A 14,205-nucleotide genomic window follows, 5' to 3' on the forward strand; every position below is an offset into this window, starting at 1 on the left:
ATCAACAACAGATGCAAACACAAACATCTTTACTGCACCACACTGCCCGATCGCGGCACAACCTGCTACGTACAAGCCAAATTTTGACTCATCCTCGTTTACATTCCAAGCACCGTCTTTCTCAATGGAACCAACTTGGTTCGTCACTAGCACTCATCCTCCACGGCCTCAGTGCGAGTTTGCACCTATGCAGGATCAGAACCCCAAAATGGCTGAACAAGAAGAGATGGCCAAAAGAATGAGAAGCCTTGAGCAGAGTTTGAAGAACATGCAAGGTTTGAGCGGACAAAAGAGCGTCTCATATACCGATCTATGCATGTTCCCTCACGTGCACCTCCCAGTGGGTTTCAAGACCCCAAAGTTTGAGAAGTACGACGAGCACGGTGACCCCATTGCTCATCTCAAGAAATATTGCAACCAATTGCGGGGAGCCGGCGGAAAAGAGGAATTGCTAATGGCATATTTTGGGGAAAGTCTGGTAGGAATAGCCTCGGAATGGTACATGGACCAGGACATATCCCGGTGGCATATATGGGATGATCTCGCTAGATATTTTGTGAGACAATTCCAGTATAACATCGACATTGCACCAGACCGAAATTCTCTGTCAAACTTGAAGAAGAAAGCTTCAGAAAATATGCTATTAAGTGGCACGAACAGGCGTCAAGGGTGAAGCCTCCCATGGACGAAATAGAAATGGTCACTACTTTTCTCCAGGCTCAAGAGTCCGACTATTTCCAAAACATGATGTCAGCCATGGGAAAGCCGTTCGCAGAAGTGATTAAGATTGGAGAGATGGTGGAGAATGGGCTGAAAACGGGTAGGATTTTGAGTCAAGCAGCCATAAGGGCAACCTCCCAAGCCGTCCAAAGCGGGTCCGGAGGAATGGAAAGAGGGAAGAAAAAGGAAGAAACGGCCATGGCAGCATCAAAAGCAAGGGAATATCGTAATCCCAGGCCCGGTTTTCAGAAAGGACACCACAACACTACTACCCCCACCAAAACATGGCATATGCTCCTCAACCCTACATGGTCATGAACACCCAGCCTTATGTCCATCCGCCACAACAAGCCAACCGAGGCCAAGCTCCACCTCCCAGAAATCAGCCTCCATACCGCAACCACTATAACCCACAGCCTCCTCAAAATAACTTCCGCCCTCAGGAACCACCTAGAAGGCGGACTTTCACGCCTATCGGTCAGCCATACTCTACTTTTTTCCCGAAGCTAGTCCAGTTGGGTTTCCTGTAGCCGGTCCCTCAGACAAGGCACAATCCGGCATCACCTTCTTACAAAGCCGGTGTTAGATGCGCCTATCATTCAGGAGCGGAAGGGCACGATACAAATGACTGCTGGGCTTTGAGAAGGGTAGTCGAGAATTTAATAGAGCAAGGGAAAATAGTGCTAAGGGACGAGGAGGTCCCAAATGTGACTAACAATCCATTACCTGCTCACAATAATGGGCCGCTGATCGGAATGATTTGCGAAGACAAAGAATTTGACCCTGCTTTGAAAGCTATAATCGCCATTGTCGACGCAGGGAAAAGGCCTGAAACAGCCCAGAAACCGGAAAAAGGGGAAAAGGCCAGTACTGTAAAGTGCGAGCCCGAAAAGAAGGTGGAGAAGAAGGCGGTGCCTGTGAAGAATGAAGTTCTTTACATCCCAAGAGGTCGAGCAGAGAAGCCGCAGAGCTTCGAGGTCAAAAGGGCAAAACCTATGTACGTACCAAAGGGGGCCTATGTGGTCCGGGGGACGATTCAACCACCTCGGCTGAATGAGCCAGTGGTTATCGGACGCGTGCCACAAAAGCCGATGACGAACCCGTCCACAGTATCGTGGAACTATCAGAGCACGTTGGTAACGTACAAAGGTAAAGAAGTCACAGGAGAACTTCCGGAGAATACTTTCATTGGAAGGTATTCGAACACCCAAGAGCTAAATAACGCCACGCGGAGACGCTTCCCACCAAAGAAGCCTGTAAGCGTTGAAGAAGCGGAAGTTTTCTTCCAACAGATGAAAATGCCGGACTACAAAGTGGTAGATCAACTGCGCAAGTGCCCCGAGCAAGTGTCCATGCTATCATTGCTGATGAGGTCGGCCGAGCATCAAAAGATCTTACTCAAAACCCTGAACGAAGCATACGTGCCAGTTGAAACCTCAGTTGAACAACTGGAACGAATGACAGAAAGGTTCTTCGCCGTTAACCAGGTCTTTTTCAGCAAGAACGATTTACCCCCAGAAGGAGCGGCACACAACAAGGCCTTGCATCTAACAGTTAAATGCGAAGACTACTACGTCAAGCGGGTAATGTTGGATGGAGGTTCAGGTGTTGACATTTGTCCGCTCTCCACGCTATAGAGAATGGAAATTGGGACCGGAAGAATCCCCCAATAATGTCTGCGTAAGGGCTTTTGACGGCATCAAGAGAGACACCCTTGGAGAAATAGACTTGGCTTTGACCATAGGGCCAGTGGAGTTTGAAGTAACTTTCCAAGTGCTTGACATGGATACGTCCTACAATTTCCTCCTCGGAAGACCTTGGATTCATGCGGCAGGAGCTGTGCCTTCCACTCTTCACCAGATGGTGAAGTTTGAATACGAAGACCGAGAGATTGTGGTTCATGGAGAAGACGAGCATGCTATTTATCGGGACCCATCCATCCCATATCTTGAACCAAGAGAAGGGAGCGAACACACGGTCTATCAAGCTTTCGAGATTGTGTTAGCAGAGCAGCATGAAGAGGGAAGACCTTGCCCCCAACCTTTCTTGTCTAACGCCTCGGTTATGGTGGCTAAAGAGATGATCCGGCACGGATTCAGGCCAGGGAAAGGGCTCGGACGAACATTGCAAGGAATAACGGAACCCATCACCTTGCCTTCCGCCAAGAAACTTTTTGGGATAGGTTTTCAACCCACTCCAGAAGATGAAGAATGGGCAAAGAAGAGGAAGAATGGGGGTTGGAAACTGCCTCGGCCACTGCCGGATTTATATGAAACCTTCGTCAGACCAAGATACACTGAAGAAGAAGACGATGAGGTTTTCACGGCTGAGGAAATCGAGGAGATATGTGGGGCAATGAGAGAAATGCTCTATGAGGCTCACATGGTTCAACCAGGAGAAGGCACCAGCACCGCCGAGATGATATATATGGGGCCAAACGCCAAACTTCGAAACTGGGAGGCCACGCCATTCCCGACTAGGCAGAAGTCCGGGTAGACCTGTCCTGCCACCTTTCCTACATCACGAGTCATCCCCAGGATATAACTTGGATATTTTCTTCCCTTCAATTGTTGTTTTGAATTCCTGAGTTGTAAACATTGTTGTCTTCCAAATTCCAAGAAAAATAAAAAAAAATCATCATTGTTTTCTCATTTTTTCCTTTGTTCTGATTTTTGTTATTTTTTCCTTTATCTTTTCTTTCAGTTATAATAATGCGGCTTTAAATATGACATGCTTGCGGACTTCACGCCCAGATCACAACAAGCTATTTAATTGTGAAATAATGAACCCAGAACCAGAATATGATGAAGAAGAGGCTTTAAGGGAAATAAACCGAGAGTTGGAACATTTTGAGAACAAACCTAAGCCAAATCTGAATGACACCGAACCGGTTAATTTAGGAACTCCTGAAGAAATCCGGGAGACCAAAATAAGCATTCACACGGACAAGAAAATGTGAGATGTGATAATTCAACTTATTTTTGAATTTAAAGATGTGTTTGCTTGGTCATACGATGACATGCCGGGACTAGGTGTTGATCTAGTGGTTCATAAATTGCCAATCCACCCTGATTATCCTCTAGTTCAACAAAAGCAACGAAAGTTCAAAACTGAGGTCAGTGACAAGATCAAAGAGGAGATCACCAAGCAGCTGAAAACGGGAGTGATTCGGGTAGTCCAGTATACAACATGGTTGGCAAATGTGGTTCCAGTGCCAAAAAAAGATGGGAAGACTCGGGTATGTGTAGACTACCGAGACCTAAATAGAGCGAGTCCCAAAGATAATTTCCCATTGCCCAACATCCACATCCTTGTTGATAATTGCGCCAAACATGAGATCCAGTCTTTCGTAGATTGTTACGCTGGGCATCATCAGGTATTGATGGATGAAGGAGACGCCGAGAAGACTGCCTTCACCACGCCTTGGGGCACTTACTATTATCGGGTCATGCCATTTGGTCTGAAGAATGCTGGGGCTACTTACATGAGGGTCATGACTGCCATTTTTCATGACATGATGCATCAAGAAATAGAGGTATACGTAGACGACGTGATAGTCAAGTCCAGAACGCAGAATAATCACATCCAAGACTTGAGGAAATTCTTCGAAAGACTGAGGAAGTACGACTTGAAGCTGAACCCAGCCAAATGTGCTTTCGGAGTCCCATCGGGCAAGCTTTTGGGCTTCATAATGAGCAGGAGAGGTATCGAATTAGATACAACAAAGATAAAATCTATCAGGGATCTACCTCCCCCAAGAACGAAGAAAGACGTGATGAGTTTGTTGGGCAGGTTGAACTATATCAGTCGATTCATTGCCCAGTTAACTAGCACGTGTGAGCCCATATTTAAGCTATTGAGGAAAGATGCGGCGATCAAATGGACGGCTGAGTGTCAAGAAGCTTTTGACAAAATTAAAGAATATCTTTCAAATCCCCCAGTTTTGGTCCCACCAGAGCCAGAAAGACCACTGTTCTTGTATCTGACAGTCTTGGAAAATTCTTTCGGTTGCGTCCTCGGGCAACATGACATAACCGGAAATAAAGAACAAGCAATCTACTACTTGAGCAAGAAATTCACCGGCTACGAGGCCAAGTACACTCTGCTGGAAAGAACATGTTGCGCTCTGACGTGGGTTGCTCAAAAGCTGAGACATTATCTCCAAGCTCACACTACTTTCCTCATAAGCAGGCTGGATCCTTTGAAGTATATATTTCAGAAACCAATGTCTACAGGAAGACTGGCCAAGTGGAAAATCTTGCTTACCGAATTCGACATAGTCTATGTCACTCACACGGCAATGAAAGCCCAGGCGCTAGCAGATCATTTGGCCAAAAATCCAGTCGATGTGGAATACCAGCCTTTGAGTACCTATTTTCCAAATGAAGAAATAAACATCGTAGAAGTGGTCTCGGAAAACGCCCATGTTTGGAAGATGTTCTTTGATGGAGCCGTAAACGCCAAAGGTGTAGGGATTGGGGCAATTTTGATCTCGCCCTCTGGTCAGCATTATCCAGCCACAGCTAGACTGCGTTTCTTTTGCACAAACAATACAGCTGAGTATGAAGCCTGCATCATGGGCATGCATATGGCGATCGATCAGGATGTCGAAGACTTACTGATTATGGGAGATTCCGACCTGATTATCCGGCAAGCCCAAGGTGAATGGGAAACTCGGGATGTCAAGCTTATTCCTTACCGACAGCATGTGGAAGACCTCGGCAAGCGTTTTAAATCAATAGAGTTCAGGTATATCCCGCGATGTCACAATGAACTAGCAGATGCACTTGCTACCTTGGCTTCGATACTACCCTATCCAGGCAACGCCCATGTCGATCCCTTGGAAATCCAAATCAGGGAAAGACACGGTTACTGTAACATAATCGAGGCAGGATCATGCATACAGCCATGGTACCATGATATAAAGAGGTTCTTGAAGACACAAAAATACCCTGAGCATGCTACTGGAGATCAAAAGAGAACCATTAGGCGGCATGCAAGTGGTTTCTTTTTGAGCAGTGAGTTGTTGTATAAGAGGACCCCGGACCTCAATCTACTAAGATGTGTTGACGCCGAGGAGGCAAGGAAGATCATGCACGAAGTACATGCAGGAGTGTGCGGACCTCACATGAACGGGTATGTCTTGGCAAAGCAAATCCTTCGAGCAGGTTATTACTGGATGACCATGGAAAAGGACTGTTTTGGCTTCGTTCGGAAGTGTCATCAGTGTCAGGTGCACGGTGATTTGATTCATGCACCTCCCACAGAGTTGCATCCCATGTCTGCACCTTGGCCATTTGTTGCATAGGGCATGGACGTTATTGTACCAATCGAGCCAAAGGCTTCAAATGGACACATGTTTATACTGGTTGCCATCGACTACTTCACAAAATGGGTAGAGGCTGTCACTCTCAAGTCGGTCACTAAAAAATCTGTAGTGGATTTTGTACACTCAAATCTTATCTGCCGTTTCGGCATTCCTGCAACTATCATCACAGATAATGCAGCGAACTTGAATAGTCACTTGATGGGAGATGTATGCGAGCAGTTCAAAAGAACGCACAGGAATTCTACTCCTTATCGGCCTAAGGCCAATGGCGTTGTAGAAGCAGCAAACAAGAACATCAAGAAGATTTTGAGGAAGACGATCCAGAGTTCCCGACAATGGCATGAACAGCTACCGTTTGCATTGTTGGGATATCACACTACGGTACGCACGTCAGTAGGGGCAACCCCTTATCTTTTGGTTTATGGGACCGAAGCTGTAATACCAGCAGAGGTAGAAATTCCTTCGCTTCGAACCATTGTCGAAGCAGAAATCGAAGACAGCGAGTGGGTTAAGACTCGATTGGAGCAGTTGACTTTGATTGACGAAAAACGAATTGCTGCGGTTTGTCACGGGAAGCTGTACCAACGAAGAATGGCCCGTGCTTACAACAAGAAAGTCCAACCCAGGAATTTCGAAGTGGGTCAACTGGTACTGAGGCGCATTCTGCCACATCACCAGGAAGCAAAAGGGAAATTTGCTCCAAACTGGAAAGGCCCATACATCATCAGGAAGATATTGCCGAGAGGAGCATTGTACCTAGGTGATATTGAAGGAAATGATCCCGAAACAGCGGTAAATGCTGATGAAGTCAAAAGATACTATGTCTGAGTGACACCCCAGCGATCCTGACACATTTGAAATGAGGGAGGTTTTATTCCCACTACCCCAAACACTATCAACTCTCTCTACAAGCCTTTGAGCCGGTTATAGTTCTTTGGTTACCAATCAAAAAAAAAACAGTTCATTGAAGGTCAGGCCTGAACTATGTTTGACTTGATTCCGAAAGGATACGTAGGCAGCCTCTCTCTGAGGTTCAGTCACACCAACAATAAAATCCCATTTACCCTGAAATTGAAACCGGGGCACGTCAAGCGGCTTAAAAGTCGTAGTATCATCTACTTTTCTGTGCCAAGCACAAGCCTTTCAGATCAATTACCAAAGGTAGAGGGAAGCCAAGAAGCATCACGAATGGAGACCGGTACACTGTAAATTGAGAGAAATAAAATGAGAGAGTCTCGTCGGTGAAAACCTTCGGGCACAGCGAGGCGACGGGAGTAGAGAAACCAAAATGAGAGAGCTTGTGTAGTAGAAACTCGCAAAGAGTGCTATCAAGCGACAGCAAGGAGGGAAATGAGAGAGGTCAGCTAGCGAAAACCCGCAAAGGGCGCTGTTGGCCGAAAGAACGACTCCACCCAAGGAGGTCTCGGCAAAGTTCCACCGGTTTGGAAAACACAGATCCATTTTGGATCGAGAGGAAATGCAAGTTCATTGAAGGTCAGGCGTCCAGTCCAAAGAGCATGTCATTTCCATTTAAAGTCAGCATTGTCTTCCTCAGATAAGTCTTTCTCGTCCCGAAATGGACACTTCTTTTCTGAGGTTTGCTTTCTCCTTTCTTTGTTTTTCTTCGAATCCCTTTCATTTTTAACCCTAAGTTCCAGATACACCGGAAAGGACAGGTGGCAGGTTTGGTTTCACGAAATTCCGTTTCACATAGGAAAACACCTCGTTTCATTGGTACGTTTGTCCAAACCTGATGAATCATGATGTTTGACTGCGTTTAAAGTAAAGTGAAAAAAAAAGAGAGAAATTTCCCCAGCAAGTCCGCCTTGTACAAATCCCCACAGAACTTCCCTTTGTACAAATTCCCACAGAGCCTCCCTTTGTAAAAATTCCCCAGCGAGCTTGCCCCAACAAATCCTGGCAAGTCCGCTTTGCAACAAATCCCCATCAAATCCGCCTTGTACAAATCCCCACATTGCTTCCCCTTGTACAAATCCCCACAGAGTATCCCCAATAAAATCCCCATTGAAAAATCCCCAAGCAAAACCGGATGGAAAAACCAAAGCCTTACAAGGCAAATCATCACAGAATCTTGAAACGCAGGCCTGAGCAGTCTAAAGGGTTTTGCCATTTGAATCCAATCAATGGCAGAGTTTCTCAATAGAAATAAGGACGCAGCAAAGCAAATGAAACAATCAAGGTCACCGAACCAACCGCCATTTCCGAGCTAACGATTGTTATTTGTTTGAAAAGTTCAAACAGGTATGATCCAAGACAACCATGCAAGAAGCAGGTGTCACCCAAAGAAGAAAAGAAACATATGAGTGCAAGAAGCAGTTTGGCAATAAGGAATCCACTCGAAAGGGAAGTTTCCACAAAATTCTCTTTTACATTTTTACTAAAACAAGGAAAACTCAAAAAAAAAAACGGTTCAGTTAGTATCCCCAGAGCATTTTCCATTTAGTCAGCATTAGGGCTCCAACCCTAAACTGAACTTTCCCCAGTTAGTCAGCATTAGGGCTCCAACCCTAAACTGAACTTTTCCGTTTAGTCAGCATTAGGGCTCCAACCCTGAACTGAACTTTTTCATTTCCGCCAGCATTAGGGCTCCAACCTTGAACTGAGCATTGTTCTGTTAGTCAGCATTAGGGATCCAACCCTAAACTGAACTTCTTCCATTTAGTCAGCATTAGGGCTCCAACCCTGAACTGAACTTTTTCCATTCCGCCAGCATTAGGGCTCCAACCCTGAACTGAGCATTGTCTGTTAGTCAGCATTAGGGCTCCAACCCTAAACTGAACTTTTCCTTTTAGTCAGCATTAGGGCTCCAACCCTAAACTGAACTTTCCCCAGTTAGTCAGCATTAGGGCTCCAACCCTAAACTGAACTTTTCCGTTTAATCAACATTAGGGCTCCAACCCTAAACTGAACTTTTTTCATTTCCGCCAGCATTAGGACTCCAACCCTGAACTGAGCATTGTTCTGTTACTCAGCATTAGGGCTCCAACCCTAAACTGAACTTCTTCCATTTAGTCAGCATTAGGGCTCCAACCCTGAACTGAACTTTTTCCATTCCGCCAGCATTAGGGCTCCAACCCTGAACTGAGCATTGTCTGTTAGTCGGCATTAGGGCTCCAACCCTAAACTGAACTTTTCCATTTAGTCAGCATTAGGGCTCCAACCCTAAACTGAACTATCCCCTGTTAGTCAGCATTAGGGCTCCAACCCTAAACTGAACTTCTTCCATTTAGTCAGCATTAGGGCTCCAACCCTGAACTGAACTTTTTCCATTCTACCAGCATTAGGGCTCCAACCCTGAACTGAGCATTGTCTGTTAGTCAGCATTAGGGCTCCAACCCTGAACTGAACTTTTCCATTTAGTTAGCATTAGGGATCCAACCCTAAACTGAACTTTCCCTAGTTAGTCAGCATTAGGGCTTCAACCCTAAACTGAACTTTTTCCATTTAGTCAGCATCAGGGCTCCAACCCTGACCTGAACTCTTTCCATTTAGCCAGCATTAGGGCTCCAACCCTGAACTGAGCATTGTCTGTTAGTCAGCATTGGGATTCCAACCCTTAACTGAACTTTTCCAGTTAGTCAGCTTCAGAGCTTCGACCCTGAACTGAACTCTCTCCATTTAGCCAGCATTAGGGCTTCAACCCTGAACTGAGCATTATCTGTTAGTTAGCATTGGGGTTACAACCCTGAACTGAACTTTTCTATTCAGTCAGCATCAGGGTTTCAACCCTGAACTGAACTTTTCCAGTTAGTCAGCATCAGGGCTTCAACCCTGAACTGAACTCTTTTCCATTTAGTCAGCATCGGGGCTCCAACCTGAACTCTTTCCATTTTAGCCAGCATTAGGGCTCCAACCCTGAACTGAGCGTTTTTCCGTTTAGCCAGCATTAGGGCTCCAACCCTAAACTGAGCATTCTTACCTTGTGGCAATATTAGTGATCCAATCCCGGAGTTGGCATTTTGTAGACTGAAATTTTCCAATTCCTTCATCAATTCTGTAAACTTCCTGGCAATTAACTCACGAAATTTTCCTAGTGAAACTGGGGCAGAAAATTTCGTTCATTTGTTTTTCCCCGCAGGTCTAACCTCGAGGCGCATGGATCGAGATGACCCACGAGATGAGTCTCAACCCAGAATAAAGAAAAGAAAAAAAAAAGAAGATGTCCCGAGATACTGGAGAAAACGAAAGGCGGATCGCTCCAAGATTTGATCAAGGTCCCGAGCTCTGCCAATCCCGTCTCACTCAGTATCCCAGAAATAAACAGGCACCTACAACTTGCAAGCATCAAGATTCGGATCGAAGTCTACAAGCAGAATCAGCTAAGACCCAAGATCAAGTTGCAAAAGAATCATAGATAGAAATCTTGTAACTAGCGGTTGACACACATACGTAGTTAGTTCAGTTTCAATTTTCCTTTGGTTGTAATAAGGGAGTCGGTAAGCAGCAGCGGCAACGGCAACAGCAGTAACGGCAAGCATTGCAATTCCGTGGTAGTCCTAGCTACCAAAGCTTCCCGAACTACATTGACCTGATTCCTGTTTAGCCCAGGATATGTAGGAAATCTTTGAAGCGAAGATTCGGTCAAATCTTTCAAAAAAGTGCTTCACACGGAGTATTCCGATAGGCAAAAATCGCTCATATCTGCTCACTTTATCTTTGCACGAAAACTCTTCGTGTTTCCGAACAAAGAGGGGCAGCTGTGAGCACGTGATTTTTGTTTACGCGACAATCACTCCAAAAGAAATAAAAATAATGGCAAATGGTCTTGTTGTACAAGTTTTGGATTTTACGTGGCATTTTTGTTAGTTATTTGTGATCTTGTTCGTTTTTATTTTTATCAAACAAAATACAAAAATGTGTCGTGTATAGTTAGACCATAATCCGGTTATTAAAAGGAAAATCACAAAATATGCATCTTTTGTCATATTTGTTGCCTTGGTGTGATTTTACCTACTTTAAATATTTTAATATGTGTGTAATAATTACATTAAGTGTTAATTAATGGTGTTTAATTTTATTTAATTAGGTTTTGTGTTTAAAAATTAGAAAATAAAAGAAAAAGGGTGCAAATGGATTTAAACTCGGATTGGGCCCATTTTTCTTTTTAAACCTGAGGCCCAAAAGCAGCCAATCCAAACAGTCCATCTCCAGGCCACCAAAACGACGTAGTTTGACACCAAAACTACGTCGTTTCAATGCCAATCCATCTCGACCATCAAACCAAATTGATCCAACGGTCCAGATCACTTACCCGTTATCTGACCCAACCCGATGAAACCGGTTTTGACCCATTCCCAGGATGAGAACAAACGACACCGTTTCCCTTCAGTAAAAAGATCACAGCCATTGATCATCAGCAATCCAACGGCCAACATCCAATCACCCACCCCGTATATAAACCTTCCCCCTTTACCCCGCGCCCTAAACCCAGGACCTCCTTCGTCCTCATCCCCTTCACAGACCCAAAAACCCCGGAACCCTAGAGCCGCCCCCCTTTCCCCTCACCAAAAACCCGACGGCATGGACGCCGGTGACCCCCACCTTAACACCATAGATGCACATCACCACCCTGAACCCAAATCCACCAACCGCTTAGTTCGAATCAGCCCCCAGGTTCTCGAATCTTCATTTGAAGATTCGAGCAGAACTCCGATCTACACCGATCTATCCCAAGTTCATACCAGACACTCCCCTGACCTCCCTCGTGACCAAACCATGCTTGGTTTGGTCCGAATCTAACCAAGGAAACACAAATCCCAAATCTGCCCCTTAGGAACCCTAGAAACCCTGGGCCGGTCTGTGTCCGTTTGAACCAGATGAATAGGGTCTAATGGACCTTAATCGAAGTGTTCTCAGTTGAGAACACTTCGATTAAAGTCCGTTTAACTCCAAGAAAGGTCGATTCAAATCCGAGTCAGGGTTTGCTGATTTTCCAAGACTTTAAGGTATTTTTGCTTTCCTTTTTTCTTTATCAGTTCGTGTGTTTGTTGTAGTTAAATGTTTGTTCATTGCCCCAAATATTTATTTGATTTTATTTTTGAATTTTGGTCGACTGTCCTGTCCATCTTGCCCGGACCTCTGTATTTGGTCAAGTCCTTCTTCATTCACTGATAATGTGTGTGTATGTAAACTGTATAATCGACTGAATTTGAAATTGGTCGATTAATTAGTTCCCAGGGTCATTCCTGTGTTGACAGTGCAAATCTGAATCCCCTGTTCAATACTGTTCGATTCCGATTATTGGCTATTGGTTGTATATGTTATAACTAGTATAGTCGATTCGATGCGTGTCGTCGATTGGTTTCAACTGTTTGAACGATAACAATTTGATTTGTTTTCTGCTGAAGTCTTACTTAAATCAAATTAGGAATTTAGTATAGCTACTTATAATTGGTGTATTTGAATCAGAAAATCTAAGGATTGGTTTGTTAGATGTAGTCTGAATTGATGGCATGTGCACTTGTGCACAGCATGTGCATTAAGGCCTTTTTAGAGATTAAAATAACTTGACAGCATGTGCTGTCAGGTTATATTCTTGCTGCCCATGTCTACTTTTAGTTTAATAAGGTGATTGAAAGGGTTGTCAGGGAATCTCATGGGAAGGGTTCTACTTTTAAAATATGAGTGGAAAAATAGCAGAAAAGGGGGGGGGTTCTGATTGTGTTTAACAGGCTGTAAATGGCCTAATGCTAGGCTATAAATAGAGAGATCACACGGACAAAGAGGGGGGACAGACATATACAGAGAGAGATACCACAAAGACAGGCATATACGGACAAACACTGAGTGAGAAAAACACAGATAGAGAGAGAGAGCAAGAAATAGAAAACATACAGAAAATATCAGAAACTGTTTCTTCCTATTGTTGTTTGGATTTCACTTGTTTTCATCCTGTTTAATCGATACTGATTCTTCCAAGTCTTTAACTGAGGTTACTGGTTGTGTGTTGCATTAGTTTATTCCTGGATTTAGTCTGTTTGGAGTTCTGTTTCTACTACACTGCTTGCTGCTGTCATTTTGCTACTTTTCCATCGACTATAGTTGCATCTTGCACTGAGATTTGTTCTGTTTGTTACCTGCTGTTACTACTGCTGTTTGGTGTATGCTACTACTGCTCTACTGACTTTCCTGCTTCTTCAATTGTAAGCACTTTCCAGGTACACACTCGAATCTCATACTGATATAACACTAAAGGCATGAAATGAAAGATGCAAAGGAACCTGGTCATCTGCTGAACTTACAACCTTTAAATGTGTTTGGGTTTGTGTAACTTTCAGTTTGTAGCTCCATAAAAAATATACATTTGTGCAATGTGTACTTAATAGAAGTTTAGTCTATTTAACACTATTTGGTTTCAGTTGTTAAGTCGTCTGTATGACGAGGAGTGCGCGTGTGTTTAGTACATTGGCAGTTAAATCTCAGCTTCTATCTTTATTCCTATACATGTAAGGCATGATGCTTTTAATTCGACAAAAGTCGCATCATAATTCTGAGTCATTTAAACTAACTCTATCAAAATTGGGTTTCGTTAGGCAGTTTATAGGACCACGTCCGAACCCCATTGGTAGTAGCTTATAGTAGTCAATGCTATTAATCTGGTTAAAAGGTCAGCTTAAATAAAAATGGGATAGACGTCTAGGGTGAGTTTAGCATGCTATTTGTCTTGTATGCAATTTCTTTTATCAAACTGAAAGCATGTCCAATAAGGTACAAAAATTTCCCACCTCGCAGAGAATTAATCCAATAACTAATAAGAGGTCAAATTGGCCAAGCATGCAATTTAATTAGCACGTATTTTCTTTCTTCATTTATTTTAGAAAAACAAAAAAAATAGAAATGTAGTCATGCTAAGATTATCCTTTTAAAAATAATGAGACGAGCCTCGCCAAATAAAAATGCAAATTGCGGGGCCCTCAATAATTGGTCATACTTAGAATTTGGGATGGACTGTTTAGTGAATTTCACTGCCTTCCCCAAAGATAATAACGCGTTAGACTCTTTAGGCGCGACTTAATTAAATTACATTCTTAAATTCGGGTGCGCATTTATGTGACCCAAATTCAAATCTCAACGGAGTCGAAATGTGTTAACAACTACGGGTGCATTGATTGTGACGTGGTTCGAGATGCATTTTC

Source organism: Nicotiana sylvestris, chromosome 9 (genome assembly GCF_000393655.2).
Source record: "Nicotiana sylvestris chromosome 9, ASM39365v2, whole genome shotgun sequence".
Classification (NCBI taxonomy): Eukaryota; Viridiplantae; Streptophyta; class Magnoliopsida; order Solanales; family Solanaceae; genus Nicotiana; species Nicotiana sylvestris.